The sequence below is a fragment of the Marmota monax genome, unplaced genomic scaffold (genome assembly GCF_021218885.2).
Source record: "Marmota monax isolate L192 unplaced genomic scaffold, Marmota_monax_Labrador192_F-V1.1 WCK01_AAM20220418_F8-fsc00139, whole genome shotgun sequence".
Taxonomy (NCBI): Eukaryota; Metazoa; Chordata; class Mammalia; order Rodentia; family Sciuridae; genus Marmota; species Marmota monax.
Window position 1 is genome coordinate 4,427,477 of NW_026695226.1, and position 14,843 is coordinate 4,442,319.

The following is a 14,843-nucleotide window of genomic DNA, read 5'->3' on the forward strand; positions in this document are numbered from 1 at the left end:
CTATGACATTCTGGAAAAGGCCTAAAACTATAAAGGTTAATAAAAAGATCACAAGAGTTTGAAGGAAGGGAGGGATGAATAGGAAGAATACTGAATTTTTACAGCAGTGATAATACTACTCTATATGATACTGTGATGATGAACACATTATTAGATATTTGTCCAAACGTGTAGAACATACTACACTACGAAGTGAACTTAACATAAACTACTTCAAGTGATAATGACTTATCAATATAAATTCATCAACTATAACAACTGATTCCCCAAATATTGACCGTGGAGGTGGCCTATGCATATACAGGGGCAGGGAGAACATGGGTAGACTCCATACCTTCCACCCAATTTTGCTATGAACCTAAAAGAGCTCTAAAAAAACAAAGTCTATTTTTTTTTTTAATTAAGACAAAACATTTTTGGCAACTGTAATCTTTTCCTATCAACGTTACTTCACAGGTACTCTATTACCATTTAGTAAAGAACTCTATTAGTTATAAGCTAAACTTCAGTGCAGTGCAACTGTTCTTTGCACACCCACCGCTACTTGCAATGTCTGATCTGCCCCCTGCTAGTCTATTTACTCTCTCTTACAAAAACTGGGAAAGAGGTACAGAAAAGAGATAGAGAAGGCAGGTAGTGGCTGAGGAAGCAAGGAAATCAGTAGATCTGCAGGAGAGAATAAAAAAAGAGAAAAGAATTCTAAATTGCTCTGAATTTGTTTACTGGTCCACAAGTTGAGAATATCATTCAAAACAAAATTATCCTAAAATAAAAACTGTGATGACATTACAAACATTTCCCTTCTTCAAAAATGTCTCTAATACAAACAATTTCAGAACTAGAACTTGATAGTGTATTTACAGAGTATCCTCCAGCTACAGAGCAAGATGATTTTTCAAAAGGTAAACATAACTGCTACATTTTTCAAAAGAAAGATAAAAGTGTGTGTGTCAGTGTGTCATTACAAAGACCTATCTCAATAAACTTTTGGAGAAAATTGTAAAGATTAAATTTTTATGATTTATTACACAGAAGAAAGTTGTATACTTTTATCTTCTGGGAATTCTAAACCCAAGAAGTCAAAATCAAGTTATATAGTTACCAAACCAAGCAGAAGTTCAACAAGGTTTTGAAAGTCAAATAAGAATGATTGTTAGGGTTGTGTGTATTTGCATGCTTGAGAAGGCCAGACCAAGCATGTAGCAGTCCAATTCTCAGAGCCATTTAGGAGAGGTTAAGGGCTCTAATGGCAAACCAGGGACCTATAAAAAGTAGAGTTAAAGATGGATCTGGCAGGAGCCACCACCATCACCACCACCCGAGCAAAATAGAACCCTTTAATTTTAAATTTAAAAGGAGGCACAAAGGCTAGAGTTTGGCCAACTATTCCAATTGAATTCAGCAAAAACTGCTTAAGCACCAATTAAGTCCAAATCCTTGGGTTAAATGTGCTGGTGAGGGGCACAGAAAAGATTAAGACACAGCTTCTACCTTATGAAGTTTCCAAGGAGGGGCACAGATAGCAAGTTCAAAGCCAGCCTTAGCAATTTAGCAAGGCGCTAAGCAACTCAGTGAGAGCCTGTCTCTAATAAAATACAAAATAGGGTTGGGTATGTGGCTCAGTGGTCAAGTGCCCCCTGAGTTCAATCCCCAGTAAACCCCCCCCCAAAAAAAACACCCAAAGAAAAAAGAAGTTTCCAGTCTAACATATGAATAGACAAATCCACAAAAGAACTCTAATCCAGGCAAAATCAAGCAAATGACAAGAGAGATATACAAAGAATAAGACGTGGAAATTTCATCAAGGAGATAGACTCTCTAGAATGACATATCAGAATATTACTCAGCAGAGGACCAAAAGGTTCTTGCTACCATCACTATTATTTCTAATTTTCTCCCATTCAACATACTACTTTTATACCCGTGGATGGGAAAAACTTGAAAAACACATTTTGCTCTAGCCTTTTATTAAAGGAGTAGATTTTTTTAACACAAAATAAAGATAAAAGATAAAATAATTTTTTAGCAAGAGAAGAAAGACTTGGAACAGGCATAATGTTAACATGGCATAAAACAAACTAATTCCACTTTTACTCAGCCTCAATTACATTATCTAATAAATGATTTACAAATGACTTTCATATAAATTCTTAAATTAACCTCAAAGCAATCCTATGTCAGGCAGAGGTTATCCTCTCAAGTAGCCAATCCCCCATAAGAGTCCTCAGTGATCCTTACCTTATGCCCTTATGATCTATGAATCCGAAAGAATACATTAAAAAACAAATATAGATAAATCATGAAAGGCACTATAGTTTCCATGTTGGTCCCTTGAATACTGCTCTGTGGAAGCCAACTCCCATGGCAAGAGGACAGCTTCATGGAAAACCTTTCATGGAAAGGAACCAACTTGCCAGCCACGTGAGCAGGTCATCTCTTAACTTCAGCCATGCTCTAAAAACTTCAGCTCTGAGAGCAACTTCACGAGACCCTGAAGTAGAACCCCCAAAATGCTGACCTATAGCAACTATGACATCACAAATGAATAATCTTTTCATCCACTGAGTTTCTCATATGCTACCAAGTAACGGGAAACTAATACATCCTAATTTTATATGAGGCTCAGAAAGGTTAACTTACCTACTATGATAAAGAGTGACTAGAGAAACCAGATCTAGAAACCAGTCTTCAGACTTTGGGTTCAGTTTTGTCATTAAACAATACCACTTCTCAATTAAAGTATATCATAATATCAAAAGGATGAACATTCCTATACTATTATATAAATGATACTAATGTACCAGGCTTCCCATAGTACAGAAACATAGTACATATCCCTACATGGAACCCACAAATAAGCAAATTTGTAGGGCTCTATGGTATGCTGCAGTTTTTACTAACTTCTATAAGATTGCTGATTTTAAATGTATATACCTTCAACATAAATACCTGACCTTAGCATTTTAATACTGAACAATTACATTATTAACATTGAGAATGAATATTTTTTTCTTTTCTTTTTGCAGTGCTGGAAACTGAACCCAGAGCCTCACACGTTAGGCAAGCACACTACCACTGAGTCATACCCGCAGTCCCTGAGAATATCTATATACCTTATAATCTTAATCATGGAAAACATTTACATGATCTTACATGATCTTAAATAATTGGAATTAATATGCCAACCTAGAAATGCTCAAATGATGATTTGCATTTTAGCTATGTGTGGTGGTGCATACTTATAATCCCAGAAACTTAGGAGACTGATGAAGGAGGATCACAAGTTCAAAGCCAGCTTCAGCAACCTAGCAAAACTCTGCCTCAAAATAAAAAAATAGATGGGCTTGGGGGTGTAGCTCCATGGCAAAGCACCCCTGGATTTAATACCTAGTGCTGCAAACAAAAAAAAAAAAAAAAAAAAAAGTGAGGAGGAGGTTTTGCTTTTTGGCTTTGGGTTTTCAACTGTTTAGCATTATACAAATGTAGTAAAATATATGTAAAACTATAGCTTAAACATCATCTCTGTGCCTTCAGGATCACAAAAAATAAAGAAGTCCCCCCCCCCCCTTTTTTTTTTTTTTTAGTCATCTTATACTCTGCCTCTAGGGCTAGGGCATGTGTGAAGCACTGTGTTCAATTCTCAACCCCACATATAAATAAAGAAAATAAAGGTCTATCAACAAGTAAAACAATATTAAAAAAAAAAAAAAGAAACCTCATGATGGTAAAATATTAAATCCAAATCTATAAAATCTATACTATCTTGCAGAAAAAGTTAGGCAGTTCTTATCCTACAGGCTCTTAGAAAATGACTCAAAGTATTTCATTGTTTCCACAACATTTATATAATATGTTCCTTCACACAAGTCAGCTTTTGATGTGCAAGACTCAGCAAGACAGGCAGGATACATATACTACCATCCTATTTAAGGAAAGATGGGCTTAGAGAAATCTAAGTAGCTTAAAACGACACACAGTTTTACAAGGAATTTTAACAATTTAACCTACTTTTTTTTTTTAAGCTAAAAATCTCTGCCATCTCATGTAAACAAACCATGCAGTGGTTCTTTACCCTGCCATTAGAAAACCTGGGAAGCTCTGAAAAATATTAGGGCCTCGACCCCATTCCCCAGACATTGTGATTAACTGCTCCAGTCTGTGTTAGCTGTCTAATATACCGCAAGCCGGTGGCGAAAATTTCATACAAAGTTTGTATAAGAAAGGGAGAAAAATGCTTGTATATCATCTATATGTAAGACAAAACATATTTATCCCCTAAGAACTCCCTCAAAGACAAGGATACCTTGCAATAAAATAAACCAAGCAGAACAAGAAAGAAAAATTTAAAAAGAAAAAGAAAAGCAAAATTTGTTGCTTTCATGGGACAACTAAGGAATATTTCATTACCTTGATTTACTCCCTGAAACTTAACACGCCATACTTGAAGCTGTGGCTCAAACATCACCTCTGAGCCTTCAGGAACACAAAAAATAAAGAAGTCCCTTTTTTTTTTTTTTATTTTAAGTCATCTTATACTCTGACTCTATAATGGCATACACATATCAAGGAACTTAGTCGCTTCTTTATTTACGTATCCATTCCTCTCTCTGGCCTAAGGGCTCTTTAAGGGCAGAATCCCAGTCTTATTAATCCTTTCCATCTTATGTCTTTGCATTCAGAGCCTTTAACATAGCAGATACTCTGGGCTAAATTGTTTTTTTGTTTTGTTTTGTTTTGTTTTTTAATGTTTGATATGGTTATGTTCCCTGTTAGTCTCCTAGTATATACTGCTGAAATTTTTTCAACCTTTAATGATGAAAAGTAGATTTTTTTTACCTATTCAACTGGATTAGAGAATAATATATGCAAAAAGGCCAGATGTGATGGGAACAAAACAACAATGGAACTCTGGGCCAGGAAAGAATTAAGTGAAAAAGACATTTAAGGGTACAGTCAGGTATGAATTAAAAAGCAGGGAAGAAGTAGGCAAATAAAGAGACAACCTGATTTTCACAACCTGATTTTCATTCACACACACAAAAAAAAAAAAAAAAAAAAATGTGATAAGAATAGAGGCAACTCTTTTTTCAACATACCCCTTTCTAAGAAGGATCTTCCTCTCAGCATAACACACTGTCTATCCCTCATTTTTCTTTTTAAAAAAGAAAGAAAGTCAACAACTGTGGTTATCATTCTTTCCTCATTTATTCTCAAGCACATCTTAGAATCTGCTGAAGAACCTTTAGATATCTCAACTGATATCTTTACAAAGTGGTGATTTCATTTCTTTTGATTACAGACCTTAAAAAAAGACTGCTGGATCACATGGTAGTTCTATTTTTAATTTCTCTGAACCCCCCAAACTGTTTCCATAATGGCTATACCATCTACAATCCCACCAACAACTACACAGGGGTTGCCTTTTCTCTACATCCTCACCAATACTTGTTGTCTCTCTCTTTTTTTTTTTTTTAATAGTAGCCTTCCCAATGAATGTGAACATATGGAAACAACCTAAGTTTCTATCAACAGATGAATGGATAAAGAAACTGTAGTATAAGTATACAATGAAATATTATTCACTCTTAAAAAAAAGATCCTGCCATTTGTCACATATGGATGATATCAGGGGACATTATACTAAGTGAAATAGGCCAGAAAAATATTAAATTATTTCAGTTACATGTGGGCTCTTTAAAAATACAGAGACTGTGGAATGAGATTGATCAAATTATGTTATGTGCATGTACAAATATGGCATAATGAATCTCATTATTTTATATAATTATAATGCACCCATAAAATGAAAAATATGCAGAGAGAATAGAACAGTGGTAATGAGGCACAGGGCAAGAAAGGGAAGATGTGGGTCAAACAATATAAAGTAGAAGAAACTTAAGATGGACAAGTTTAGAGATTTAATGTGTAACTTAAGGAGAACAGTTAATAAAACTATATTATAGTTGGGATCTTTGCTAAATGAGCAGATTTTAGCTGCTTTTGCCATAAAAAGGAACTGGGGTGGGGGTTAACTATGAGATGATGAATGTAAATATGCTTCACTATACTAACCATTTAAATATCTATATATATTCCATAACATCAAGTTGTATAAATATATACATTATTATTGAAAATGTATTAAACAAATATCTTGACTAAAGAACAATGAAGTCATTATCTCCCAGAGAAGGGACCCAATCATGCCTACTCCCTATTTTCATGTCTGTCCCCTCTCTCTATCTTACCTTTTCTCCAATTCATTTCTTTACCCATGGCAGTTTAGTCCTGTCCCCACCATCCCCAAGAAATCAAAGACTTCTAACAGACATTTAAACTCTTCATCATACTTTATGATTTACATTTACATTTTAACTGGGTTCTACTTCTTAAAATTCTGCCATTGGCCTGAAAAGCTTTTTCTCCTAGTCTCTCTGGCCACCCCTCTTCAGTATCTTTCTCTTTCTTGGCTTTTCCTTTAAGTTTCAATATTCTCTAAGACTTAATTTTAGCCTTTACTCTTTCTATGCAATTCCTCTAAACATTTCATCCTTACCCATGCCTTCAACTATTCTCCATGTTGTTAAGAATTTGGAAAAATTCAGTCTCTGCAAACTCTTATGATGTTCCAGACTCCTATATTTAGATGCCTCTGGACACCTCCAACTCACCAGTGACACCCCTGCAAGTATGCTAAACACGTGTCCAAAGCTGAACACATCATCTTCTCCCTCATATTTGCTTTCTCTTCTGTTTTCCCTCTCACTACCCAGAAACTGAGAGGCACTGTAGCATTCTCATTCTCCCATATCTTTTATATTCAATGCCACAAAGAACAGCCAATTCTCCCGCCTCCTAAGTATTTTTCCTAAACATTCTCACTTCTCTATCCTTACTACTTCCCTCCTTGTCTGAGCTCTGAACCCCTCTTCTCCATACTAATGCATCATCCTCAATGGCTTCCCATCTTGCCAAGTCTGCATCCCCACACTTGTCCACTCACAAGTTTCCTAGCACACTGCTTTCAGTGATCTTTCACCTCATAATTCCTCAGTGACTCACAAGTACACATGGGCTAGAAAGTGCACACTGAATTTATCTAGTTTCATCTACTTTCATTCCTAACCTTGCTCTTCACCCACTAATGACACTGACCTACATATAGCTCCAAGAACACACCATCTTCTCATAATGCCATACAACTGCTCATACTATTATCTCCTCCTGGAAATGCTGTCTGCTGCTTGTCAAGCTGCCTACTATTACTCAGCTTCCAAGTCTCAACTCAAACACAACCACTACTAAAACCCTTCCTTGATATTCCCAACAGGGATCAAGAGTTCATGCTAGGTTTCCTTTGCATTTGTAGTACCTCCAGTATAGCAAAACAGCATATTGTATTTGAATATAGACACTCATAGTTCTACTACACTACAATCCCATTAGCTAAGGACAGTGACTTTTCATCTTTATATCCTCAGCACTATTTCAATGCATGCAGCATATAATTAAAAAATAAATAAAATAGTGAGGGGAAAGTTAATGAATAAACTCTAGGCCAAAAAAAGGGCAAGAAAGTCAACTGTACCTAGCATATAGAAAAAAGAGAGAGAGCAGGAGAGCTAAAGGAAGTACAAACATCTATTATTAAGTCTTATCCAAAAAACAGAAAAATAAGGTTATCCAGGCTTTATCAAGGTTACAAAGAAAAACAGTCATTATTGGACTAAGCAGGAAATAAGAAGCTAAGAGTTTCCAGTGGAACAGCTGGACAAAAATAGAGAGGCTAAAGGAAAAGATGGTTCTTTCTATGAGCCAAGCAATTCACAGAGCTAAGTCCATGGACTTCTCTTAACAATTCACCAGCTTTCTCCTTTGTCATTATTCTACATATGCCTTTTCCAGGTCCCACTACCAAGTCCCAAGGACAACTGCCCTCCATTGAAGCCACAAGTCCTGGCTAGTATGTTAGTTTGGATATAAGGGTGGGCTCAGGAGGGGGGTCTTTGGTCTTGCATCCAGGACCTAGAGGAAAAATGAAACTACTTTTATTAAGAACCTATTTTGTAGCAGATATTTTACCACTTTACCATCACTGAACCTCACTTTAATCATGAGTAACTATTCCATTTTTCAGATAAAATATTTGTGTCCAAGGTCACACGGTTAAACAATGACAGGGCCAACCCTAAAACGGAGGAAGGTGAGCCTCCAGAATTTTTTTATGCCCCTCACTATCTCAAAATTGAGATGAATGTGTCCAGCCATTCTAGGTTGGAACTCAAAATACATTTTCTCCAAAAATTATTATTATATGTATTAGAGTATACACTTACCATTGTTAACAGAATGGACACTTGATGAATGAAAAATAATAAATAAAAGATTTAGCGCTCTCACCTGCACATGTAAATGCTATTTGTTATTTCATTCCTATAAGTATATCATTAACATATACACAATAGGCTTGAAATGAACCTTTGGAATACAACTGATTCCCAAGTGAAGCTTTTCTTCTAAGAATATTTTTGCTTCTACAAAAACTCAATGTAAAATCACCAAAGATAGAAATATTTCATCTTGTTAACTTGTAAGAACAATGACACTAGAAGACACCTGTGGGAAATGTGCTTATCTGACCAGGTGCTCATTTTCAGTGTGCTGTCATTTGAATAAAACATCATACTAAACCCTATAGACCAGAGCTTATAATAGATATGCTACAAACTACAGCAGCAGAGCTGATATGCCCATAATCTACTGACAAAATGTACTCCTTAGCAAAATGAAACCAGATGTCTGGTGTGAAATCAAATGTCTGTGGACTTGTCTTTCTCAGCTTCCAGAGCAGTATTAGATACACTAAATACACAGCTTAGCTGTATATTAAACTCACAACTTGGCAAAATCATGACAGTTTGGACATGAAGCGTCAGCATTTTTATTGTAATTCTTATAAACCAAAGACATTTCTGAAATAGAAATCCTAACTTTAAGCACTCAGCTAAATGCAGTAGTATGTCTTTCTCACTTTGGGAGCAGTGTCAGAGCATTTTAAACACATTATAGAAACCCTTTCCCTTCATTTTTCAAGCTGACATTTTCTAGGCAGGGCTGAAGAATGATCTGATAGGGGGAAATGGAGCCACATCAATTGACAGTCCTTTTCCCAGATATCTTAGGATCAGATATGGTAGGTGATCTGTGAAAATGCATATGCCCAGGAATGCATAGCACCTATAGGAAAGTAAGTACCAGACTGTCTTCCACTATCAAAAGAAAGAACATAAGAAATGAGGAGTGATTAGATAGAAAAACAGGGAGGAAAATTAACAGTGAATATCTACATGCCAGGCACTGTTTTTTACACAGTCTTTTTTATTTACTCAGTATATTATTTTGACAGATGATAAATCAAGGAGCAGAGCAGTTTTAACTACTCCATAATGACACAGTTAATAAAATAAAGGCAAGGATTATAACCCATATCTAAAAGACTATAGGGGCTGGAGAGGTAACTGAGTGGTAGAGCTCTTGCCTAGCAATGCATAAGGCTCGGTTTCATAAGGCCACAAAAAAAATAAAAAATAAAAAACAGCTTGGGAGGTTGAAGCAGAAGGATCATAAGTTCAAAGCCAGCCTCACCAACTTAGCAAGGTCCTAAGCAACTTAGTGAGACCCTGTCTCAAAATAAAAATATAAAAAATGGCTGGGGCTGGGGCTCAGTGGTTAAGCACACCTGGGTTCAATACCTGGTACTGAAAAAAAAAAAGACTATAAAAGCCATGTTACTTCTACATGAGAATTTGAGGGAAAGCAAGGAATGATAGTAAATAGCCAAAATGGTGGAGGAAAATAAATTTATAATTTCATCAAAAACCAATATACACATGTATATACACATACATCTTATGTTTTATACATGTCCTACATGTATTAACATATAACTAAATTGTATGTATTTAACATATCGTTGTGTGCTAGATATATATAAGGAACAAAAAGTTGAAGAAATAAATACCAAATTGTTAAAAGTAGTTATCTTGAGAGTGGGCTTACATGAGACCAACTTCCTGCCTTTCATATTCCTGCAAGATTTAATTCTAAACAACTTGGTTTTAACCTTATAAACTTCTACAACCAAAAAAAGACAAAGGACATTTCTTGTTTCAATAAAATGCAGTTAAATGTACAAAAAATCCATGCACATCACAGTTTACTTCAGTATTTATTTTCTACATGCATCATCGTTAACTCTCCATATTTTCTAATATTAGGACTTCTTATGGAACAATTCAAAAAGTTAACCCCAATTAATTATTGTACTCACACAATATATTTATTACACTGGAAAATCACTAAAATACTATTCACTTTAGTACACAAATCATGGTCAGTTATCCTTGAAAGTCTATTACTGACTGTAATAAGGCAGAATAATAATACTATTCTCCCACAACACTATATAGACTTGCAAATCATTAAGATCCATAGTAGCCAAGTGTGGTGGCACACCCCTGTAATCCCAGCAGCTGCGGAGGCTAAGGCAGTAGGATCCTGAGTTCAGCAAAAAGGAAGACACTAAATAACTCAGTGAGACCCTGTCTCTAAATAACATACAAAATAGGGCTGGGGATGTGGCTCAGTGGTCACGTGTCCTTGAGTTCAATCCCCAGTACCAAAAAACAAAAGATCCGTGGTATAGGAAAGTTTTTACACATAATTATTTTACACATAATTATTCAGAAAATCTACAGAACACTGGTGAAAGGGCCCATCCAAAATGACCATCTCCAACAGTCTCTCACTATCCCACTTTTATCAAAGTGTCCAGCACATGGAAAGAAAGAGCTAAGAAGCATCGATTCAGTCAATACCTGAATACATCATCAATAAACAACCACATCCTGGTTTTTTATAAAATAAATTATGTGGTCACCTACCACTTGGGCACAAATTGAAGGAAGTAACCAAGAAGCCAATGGTAAGATATAGAGGGCAATTCTAGTTAAATAATTTAAAATGTTTATTTTTATGTGACTTATATGAGGCCAACGGGTTCACAACCATCTGAGAGAAGCTGTGTTTCATTACCTCACACCAAAAACAGGAAATCAGTATACTAGTGAAGTGATGGAAAGGTCCCAGAGAAGAACCAATGAAAGAGAAGACCATGGAAATCACAGTGAACTTCCCAGGACCTCAATGTGCTGTTCAGCAAATTTTCAAAAGTGAACAAAATGCTTGTAAGAGGGCATCAAAGTGAAAGTCAAAAGTAAAGGGCCCAGCCTGGTAATTTCTCTCCTCCACAAATTTCCTCTTCCATAGCCCTGAGAGCAGATCCCAAAAGAACTTGGGCATTGTGATATTGCCAATAACACTGTCCTTCAGGATCCTAAAGGATTTTTTTCAGTAATCCTCTTTTAAAACATAAAAATCTCCGGAGGGGTTTCAATTAATTATCAATCAAGACCTTGATTCTTTAAAACCCTGCAGTCCCAGAGATTAGTCAAATCTCGCTAATAAGATATGGGCCCAAGACAGGAACCCTATAGGACCAACCTTCCAAGTTAAAATAGGTGAAGGGAAATGAATTTTCTGTCAGGCCATTTCACTAAGTCCAAGCTGTCAAACTTCTAGGCGACTCTACAAACTGCAAACCTGCAAAAAGTCTTGGGCTAGAGGCCTTTGACCTTTGAAGGTGGGTCTTCAGTTTCTGGTGAAAAGTAGACTTTGGACACAAGTTTGTTTTTTCTTTCTCTCTCTCTCTCTCTCTCTCTCTCTCTCTCTCTCTCTCTCTCTCTCTCTCTCTCTCTCTCTCCTCTCCCCCAGGAGGAAGCCCTAGCTCCTTCCACCCCTGATTGATCCTTACTTACCCTTTCTCCCGCTCTTCCTCGGTGAGAAGGGGTAAGTGGTTATTTTGTGCCCTCGCCCAATTTGGTCAGAACCCTAAAAGTAAAAAACGACAGAGACAGACACGTCCTTTAAAATCTTTTTGCTCGAGCCTGAGGAACTCCCACCACCTGCCCAACACTACCAGGCAGCCTGTCCCCACAGCGCTCCCTCATGGGCAGGGTTGAGGTCAAGGGTAGGCGTGCTCTGGGGCGACCCTGCCACGGGGACCACCGGTTTCATAACCGAGTAAGCCTAGAGGAGGAAAGACAGGAACCGCGACCGCACGGGCCTCAGATAAACACGCGCAGGCACACATGTTCTCGGTCGCCTGGCGGCCCAGCAGCTCTCCGCCTCCGAGCAGCGCCCACTCCGCGGGATGCCAACCCTGGGGAAGAGTCCCAGGCCCAGGGGACCACCAAGGGTCGGCAGCTAGGCGCCCGATCACCCACCCCCCACCCGCCGAGGGGCGCCAGCCCTCCGCACCCGCTGCGCCGCTCTACCCAGGGGAAGTCCCTACGCGGGCCCCGCCCCCGCCTGCGGCAAGCCCCGCCCCGACCCCTAGCGCGAGGGCGGCGGCCCGAAGCTCCACCCCCGGCGGAAAAGCGGCCCTGGAGCACCGCCTGGGTCGAGCCTGAAACCTGGCCTGGATCTCCAACGGATCAGGAACAACACCCATTTGGCAAGCAATGACATGTATTAGAAGCACTTATGTAAACTCAGCACCGTACTGATGGCGTAGAGGGCAATAAAGAGCGGAAAATCTAGGAAACCGTCTAGTCAACTCTTCTCGTTATTTTACAGGCCTGGAAACCAATACCTTATAGTTCCTTGAATGCACAGCTATAGAGACCAAGCGCTTCTGTCTGTCTCTCTCCTTTCCTTTCTGGTGACTTCTTTTTATTCATGTACACACAGGAATACTATTCAGTTTTGCTGCCTCTAAGCAAAAGGAGTAATCAAGAATAGGTGAAATCACCAGAAAGTTTATACTTGAGTTTTCGCCATCAAATTTTCAAAAATACAAACTCTTAACTGGGTTCTCTGCTACAACCTACAAAGAAAGTGTAACAACTTATTTAATGGACATAATATAATCTCCTCTTTTTCATTCCTCCAATTATACTTTATCATTTGTTTCTGTGTTTCCTCTGAATGTATGGTTTTCAGATCGCTTAGTACTACCTCATGTTCAGGCACTCAGGATTCAAAATTAATTCTAAAGGTTTAAGAATCTACTCAAAGACTTAAAAGTCTTGATAACTACAATTCTAAGAGTCTCCTAAAGAGAACAAACTTTCTTTCTTGTGAAAGACATACGTAACAGTTATTCTTGTCACAGAAATAATTACTATAAGGTAAACTATTTTCTGCCATGCTTAATGACTTCATTCCACAAGTACTTAGGTCACAGGACCACCCTCTTCCAATGGCAGTCAGTACCTATTTATTATCTGGACTGGGTTCTTTTGGAATTGTGAACCCAAATTAAACAGGTCCTAGTCACTAGGACCTGACAGTCTGTGATGGAATGTACAATAGATAAACAAGCCAAGACAGGTGGATGTGGCTTTTATTATAGTGGAATGTGAATAAACATACAAAATGTTGCAAAGTTGATCTAACTTTGTCACTAAGATTCATCAGATGTGATTAAGAAGCAGCATCAGAGGCCCGGATTGTGGCTCAGAGGTAGAATGCTAGCCTATCATGTGTGTAAAACTATTCTGTAACATACCATAATGACGATGCCTGTTATTATACATTTGTCAGAACCCACAGAATGTACAGCATGAAGATGAACCTTGATGTAAACCCTGAAGTTTAATAATGATGTTTCAGTGTAGGTTATCAATCACAAAAAGTATACTTCTCTGATGCAGGAAGTTGATAGGGAGGCTGAGCATGCTTGGTATCCAGGTATATATGGGAAATCTGTCCTTCCTGCTCCATTTTGCTCTGAAACTAAAACTACTCTTAAAAAAAATAAATAAATAAAGGAACTGAAGACAAGGGGCTGAGGCTGTGGCTCAATGGTAGAGTGCTTGCCTAGCATGTGTGAGGCACTGGGTTCTATTCTCAGCACCACATATAAATAAATGAATAAAATAAAGGTCCATACATCTAAAAAGGAACTGAAGACAAGACTGTGAATATCCCATTTAGTTTAACTTATTCCAAGCTAAAACTCAAATTTGACAATTCATATCAACCATCACATTTCTGAAAGTTTTTCAAAGTTTTTACTATACCAACACCAAGGAAACTGATATTCTTATTTGAATTAATATGAAAACATTTGAAATTTAATTTATATCCTTCATCAGGAACTTTTTGAGAAACTTTGAATATGAATTATACCATCTGGAAAAATGAAACTTTGGTAAGTAGTTATTAATCCCAACTTTAGGTATGCTTACAATGAATAGTATATAGCTCCTTTTATATAAATAACATAAATGTGAGCCTAAAATAAAAATAAAACAAGCAATTATGGTTTCAAAATACATAAATATAGGGCTGGGGTTGTGGCTCAGCGGTGGAGCGCTCACGTAGCACATGTGAGGCCCTAGGTTCAATCCTCAGCACCACATAAAAATAAATAAATAAAATTATTTTAAAAAAAGCATAAATATAGGGCATAAAGTTATTTTTTGGAAAAAAAAATGTAGATTTATAATATAGCTTTCATTTTTAGTACAAATAAAAAGAATCTTCCAGTTTGGGATTTTTAAGTATATTTCCAATTAATAAAAACCAGGGCTGTAGAATTTCAGGTCTGGACTATGGGATGGGCTTGGGATATCTTGTGCCACAAAACAAATAATCCAAACAACAAATAAGATGTTAAAGGGACACAGAAACCAACATCAAGGGGCTCCTTTGGCCAAAGGTGGGACAAATTTAAGCATCAAAAAAAGTAATATATGTAGCTGTTTTAAACATAATAT

General features: G+C 37.3%; 1 protein-coding gene across 4 annotated transcripts in view; it reads right to left on the reverse strand.

Moving 5' to 3' along the window:
- Positions 1-12,443, reverse strand: part of Immp2l (inner mitochondrial membrane peptidase subunit 2) — a 905,321-nt gene extending 892,878 nt beyond the window's left edge. For 2 of the 4 annotated variants that reach the window (XM_058576086.1, XM_058576085.1), the window contains exons 1-2: positions 12,379-12,443; positions 11,877-11,949 (exon numbers count right to left, since the gene is read on the reverse strand). The gene's annotated coding sequence lies outside the window, so the exon portion shown is untranslated. Of the gene's footprint in view, positions 1-11,562; positions 11,728-11,876; positions 11,950-12,378 lie in introns of those variants that run through there. The other 2 variants (XM_046435362.2, XM_058576083.1) reach the window with 2 other exon arrangements.
- Between the last annotated feature and the right edge of the window lie 2,400 nt (positions 12,444-14,843).